We start from the raw sequence: 5,891 nt of genomic DNA, 5'->3' as shown, positions 1-5,891 counted from the left end.
ATGGCTGTCTCAGGATATATTCATATGACTCAACTACTTCTGTGTCCTTGGCTTTCCGTAAGTAAAGGTAATAGCAATCTATGCTTGCTCACCTCACCAGGTGTTAAACTGAACACTAATTTCCTGGCATGAGGAAATAACTTCTAATTTCTTAATTTCTTGCAAGTATCCAACAGGTCCAGCCAGTTTGTCATTAGTTTCTCGCCTCGAACAATATTGTCTTTTATAGACTCTCCAACATTGAAAATGTAGGAACTCCTTAGTCTTTATCAAACTCTTCTCAATTTTTTTGATATTTGTACCATTTTATATTTTGAATACTGAGATTTTTTTTTTAAAAAAAGAAAGATGGTATATTATATGTTTCTTGGGGAGGCTTAAACAAAGTGACACAAACTGGGTGGATTAAAACAACAGAAAATTACTCTCGCAGCTTTAGAATTTCTAAAAGTCCAAAATCAATGTTGTTTGCAAGGCCATGCTATCTCTGAAGACTCTAGGTGGGGTTCCTTCCTTGCTTCTTTCTGGCTTCTGGTCAGAGCCAGCAGTCCTTGGTGTTCCTTGGCTTGTAAATGCATCACTTCAGTCTCTGCCTCTGTTATCAAATGGCATTTTCCCTCTGTATCTTTGTGTTTTGGAATTTCCCTTCATGAAGGGCACCGGGCATTGGATTAAGTTCCACCTTCATGCTTGATTTAATGTGATCATTTCTGCCAAGAGTCTGTTGGGCACCATGGGCATCAATGGGCATTAGGGAGATAGTGATGAGCCAGAGGCGCAAGGTCTCTGTTTTCAAGGAGGTTAAGTTCTAGTTGAGGAAGAGATGTATAATTTCATTTGTGTTCACAGGCAGTATAGAAACTGACCATGTGCTTGTCACTGAGGATGAATAAACGGGGTGAAAAAAGCAAAGCCCTTTATGCCCTCACAGAATTTTCTATTGGTAGAGAGGCAATGCATAAGTAAGTCAATAAGTAAAATAATTTTAGCTCTGCTGTGTAAAGCATGCTGTAAAGAAATAAAAGACAGGGAAAAGCAGTGCAGGGTGCCCTTTTGATCTGGACTTGAAGGAAGCCAGGGTTTGCATCTTGTGAATGTCTAATTTCAATGTTCTAGTCGGGGAACTGGAGGTAAAGGAAGTTCCTGGTACATTTTGTAATAGCAGAAAGCCATTGTGGCCTCTGGGAGCCAACCAGGAAAGAATGGAAAGAAAGGGATTGAGCAGTAACCTGGGGCTCAGAGAGAGCTGAGTAAATCACCATAAGGTACTATCAGTTTCTACATAAAATAGACAGGTAACAAGGACCTACTGTATAGCACAGAGAAATTTACTCAATACTGCGTAATAACCTATATGGGAAAAGAATCTGAAAAGGGCGAGTATACGAATATGCATAACTGATTTACTTTACTGAAATTAATACAACTTTGTAAGTCAACTATATTCCAATAAAATTAAAAAAAAATACTATCACTTCAAATGCTCTGTGAAGCAGTTTGAGGGCTTTTTGTAGGAGAGTAATTTGAATTTTCTTGGATTTGATAGGGAACCCCCTTGGCTATTGTGTGAGTAATGGGTAAAAAAGGGGTCAGATTTGCAGGGGCAGGGGGATTTTAACTACAGCACCAGTTGGAGTCAGATAGTGAGATAAACTTGGCATGAAGGAAAGGAGGATATGAAGGAAGGTAATTCTGTTAGGTGGCTAGTAGCCATGGGAGACCTCCCTGAGGAGGTGACATTTTAGCTCTGACGTGAATGACCAGAAGTGGCCAGGCTTCTACAGATCTTGAGGGAACAGAAATTGGAAAGCCCTAGGTCCAATGTGCTGAAGGAAAGAAAGGACAGCTTGAACTTAGATGATTCCATCCTGGAAAGCCAGCAGGTACACCACAGGCATAGGGGAAAGATGAAGGGCAGTGTCAGTTGGCCCTCTGTGGGTCCTTAGTTCCCTGAGCTTCCTCGGGGAGCCAGAAGGGACACGATGCTCTGTGGTTGCCCAACAGGAACAGACTACTGTACCCATGTCTCTAGGGTCACTGTCTGTGGCTCTGGGATCTCACTGCATTGTAAGGCACAACATTTCTCAATGTAAGAGGAAGGAGTGACCACTTTCTGAAATACATTCATTTAGAAGATGTCCTTCTGCAAAGTGTCACAACTCATAATCCTAAAATGCCTGTGCCTTTTCACACAGCACAACCATTTCCAGAATCTGTCCTACAGAAACAAAACTATTAATACTTAAATATAAAGATTTTATGTGCTATGACTACAATAGCAGAAACAACATTGAAAAAAGTCACCTTCATTGTTTTCTCAATTATTGATATTTTAAATTAAAAAAAATTGGGCTGACTGTGCATTTGAACTTCATCCTTCTAATCTTCCTGATGACGATATTTATATATTTAATTTTGTCAAAAGTAAATTGAAATATAGCAAAATTTGGATTAGCCTTACACCAGATAGAAAAAGCTTCATTAAATCGTAAGTGCTGGAGTTCCCTGGTGGCCTAGAAGTTAAGGATCTGGTATTGTTGCTGATGGGGCAGGGTTTGATCCCTGGCCTGGGAGCTTCCAAAGGCTGTGGGCTTAGCCAAAAAAATAAGGCTTTATTAAAGCATAAATGAAAAAAAATTGAAGGTGCAGAATGGCTTCTCACTGTAGTTCAATGTACAATGGCCTACTTTGATAGATAAATGGCCAGTGTTTCATAGAAATTGTCTATTTCCTCAGTGAAGCGAGATCTCTCTTTCATGAATTACAAACCTGTTCTTGTTGCTGGAAATATTGTGGGCTAGATGATATTAAAAGAATATTTAAATGATAATTCTTTATATACAACCCAAGAAAGTAAGTGGGAGGAAAATATACCCATGACTCAAACCCCAAGTTTCTTTTAAGGGAAAAGGAGTCACATCTTACCAATGATTTTGATATAAACAGCAGGAGATAAAATACAGGATTTAGTATGAGGAAAAAAAACCCCTGAAAAAATCTGAATAAAGCCTATCAATAGGGAAATGGATGAACAAATTATGGCATGCATATAAGATGGATTTCTCTGCAACTATTAAAAAGATGTGTTGGATCTATATTTGTTAACTTAGAAAAATGTCCACAATACATTATTTTGAGAGGTAGACTGGCCTACAGAAATGATATGTAAATAGAAAGTATAATACAGGGAACGATCTAAAATGATTTTTTAAAAAAACCCTGCTGTGTGGGGATGGAAATGTTTTGTATCTTAATTGTAGCAGTGGTTTCATGGGTATATACAACTGTCAAAGCTTGTAGAATTTTATTTTAAATGAATACAGTTCATCTTATATAAATAATCTCAACAAAGTTGAAAAATTCCACCCCTAAAAAAAATCTTTCTATATTTAGAGAGGTTTGTATAAACAAAGAAAATAGAGAAAGATACGATATTTACATGGGGATGAATTTGGGGAGGATTATACCTAGTCTATAATCCTACAGTAGCCTTAGCCCCAGCCCCTTTAGCTAAAGTGTCTTAATGTGAAGGTACAAATTTGTTACCAGAGCTGAGCTGAGTTGGTTGAGTAAGCAAAGTATTTCCAGTGTCACTTCTGCACTTTGTGTGCCTGTGTGAGCAGATGAGAGATGAAGAGGGCACAGTGGTGGTCAGCTACAATCAAGCCTAAGCCACAACTGGATCATTAGCCAAAGGAGCATGATCCTTTTACAGCCCATCTTGGAACAGAGTAGAAGAGCAAGATCTTTGAGGTTAGAAATACCCGAACTGTAATTCCAGTCTGTCTTCTTCCTGGTACATTAAGTTCTCTTTGGCTTTGGAAAATTAATCTACACTGTCTTTTTCTCAAATGCAAAAATATAATAACCCCCATAGGATTGTAGTGAAGATTAAATGTTCACTGGGCCGTCTATGTTGAAGAATGTCAGTACATGATATTATTACTCATTATGTGTGATATTATTACTCATTATGTTATAAGCCCTTTTTCTGAGCATCAGTAAATTTAGTTTGCTCATTTGCATAGCTGGCCAAAATGTTGTTCATTAAAAAGTCCTAATCTCTGCTTTGAGCCCACTCATTATGATTTGGTAAGTTTTTAAAAATTGATTTTTTAAAAAATTTATTTTACAGAAGTATAGTTGATTTACAATGGTGTTAATTTCTGCTATACATCAAAGCAATTCAGATATATATAGATACATATATAGTTTTCATTATGGTTTATCATGGGATACGTAATATAGCTCACTGTGCTATCTGGTAGGACCTTGTTGTTTATCATCCTATATAATTGTTTGCATCTGCTAATCCCAAACTCCCAACCCTTCCCTCCTCCCCTGCTCTTTGGCAATCAAAAACCTTCTATGTCTGTGAGTCTGTTTCCATTGGGTAAATAAGTTCATTTGTATCATACTTTAGATTTCACATATAAGTGATATCATATGGTATTTGTCTTCTTCTGACTTACTTCACTTAGTGTATTTGTCTTCTTCTGACTTACTTCACTTAGTGTGATCATCTCTAGGTCCACCCATGTTGCTGCAAATAGCATTATTTCATTGTTTTTATGCTTGAGTAATATTCCATTGTGTATATGTAACACGTCTTTTTATCCATTCCTCTATCAATGGAAACTTAGGTTGCTTCCATTAAAAATTGCATTTGTAATAAGTTCAACATGCTCTCCAAATCTCCATGAAATCAATTATCATGTTTAGTCAGATAATACATAATTCTCTGAAATTTGTTTTGTCAGGTTTAAAGGAACCAAAATTCCCTCCACCATGATCTTCTTGCAGCCAATGGCATTGCTCTGATGCAGTGATGTTCTCAGATGTTCATGGATTCTAGGAGAAGGACTCACCCAAGTCGTCCCTCAGACTTGGTGGCAGTAGGATAGTTATCATCCAGGGAGATAATAGGGAGTTTTTGTAAGTAACAAGCAGAGGAGATGATCTGTTTTTGATCTGTTTGTACATGATCTTTTTTTGATGACCTTTTGATCTGTTTGTACAAATGCTATACTGTCTGCCAGAATGTGAGATTAATCCCTGTGTTCGAAGATGTGTAGATTTATGACAGCAAGCTCTCTTGGAATGATACCTGTATCCCATTGTTGTAGGGCAGCCTCTGCTGAAAGACCTGGCCTCCCTTCCATGTACTCCCTGTCATCCTTCAGCTACCATCTTGTAGCACAAGGTTCACTGTACTAATACACCAGGATCCTGGGTCTTAGTTTCCCTTTTACAACAGACTTGCTGAGTGACCTTGAGTTAATCCCTCTGGGCCTAAGCTATTCATTGGTAAATTTGGGATAAGACTCTAATTTATCTATCTATCTGAAAGGGAAGTAAACAATGTATTCCTTCCAATTTTAAATTTTAGTGTGTTTACCTTTATTTTTCTGCATTTCTCTTGTCATGTTCTTTCTGGTTTTCCTACCTTTTACATACCAGACACTCTAGAAATCCTGTTATCACCTGAAATTAAGGTGTAAAAAAATGAGTTTAGCATTTTATGGCAGAAACTATCATCCATGCATCTGGAGGAAAGAAATAAGGGTGACTTTCAGATTTGTGTTTTTATGCTCCTGACACCTGATAAGGAACCAAGGGTAAAAGCACATGAAAGTAAAGAAGAAGGAATAGATTCAGGCATGGCCATATCAAGGTTGAGGCAGTTGTCTGTCATCCATTTCACAATGAGATCTAAGTATTTACAACCCACCATACAGATAGGAATTTTTGGTAAGCATTAGCATAAAGGTGGTTAAAACCATAGCAGTGGATAAGATTCTTGAGGAAAAGTGGAGTCGAAGAAAAAGTACCAAAGCAGGTTGTGTTTGAACTTTTGAATTGAAGAGATAGAAGTTCCAGTGAAGGAAGCT

The sequence above is a fragment of the Sus scrofa genome, chromosome 18 (genome assembly GCF_000003025.6).
Source record: "Sus scrofa isolate TJ Tabasco breed Duroc chromosome 18, Sscrofa11.1, whole genome shotgun sequence".
In the NCBI taxonomy this organism is placed as follows: Eukaryota; Metazoa; Chordata; class Mammalia; order Artiodactyla; family Suidae; genus Sus; species Sus scrofa.
The sequence above is the reverse complement of the archived record's forward strand: the minus strand, read 5'-3'. Positions refer to the sequence as shown.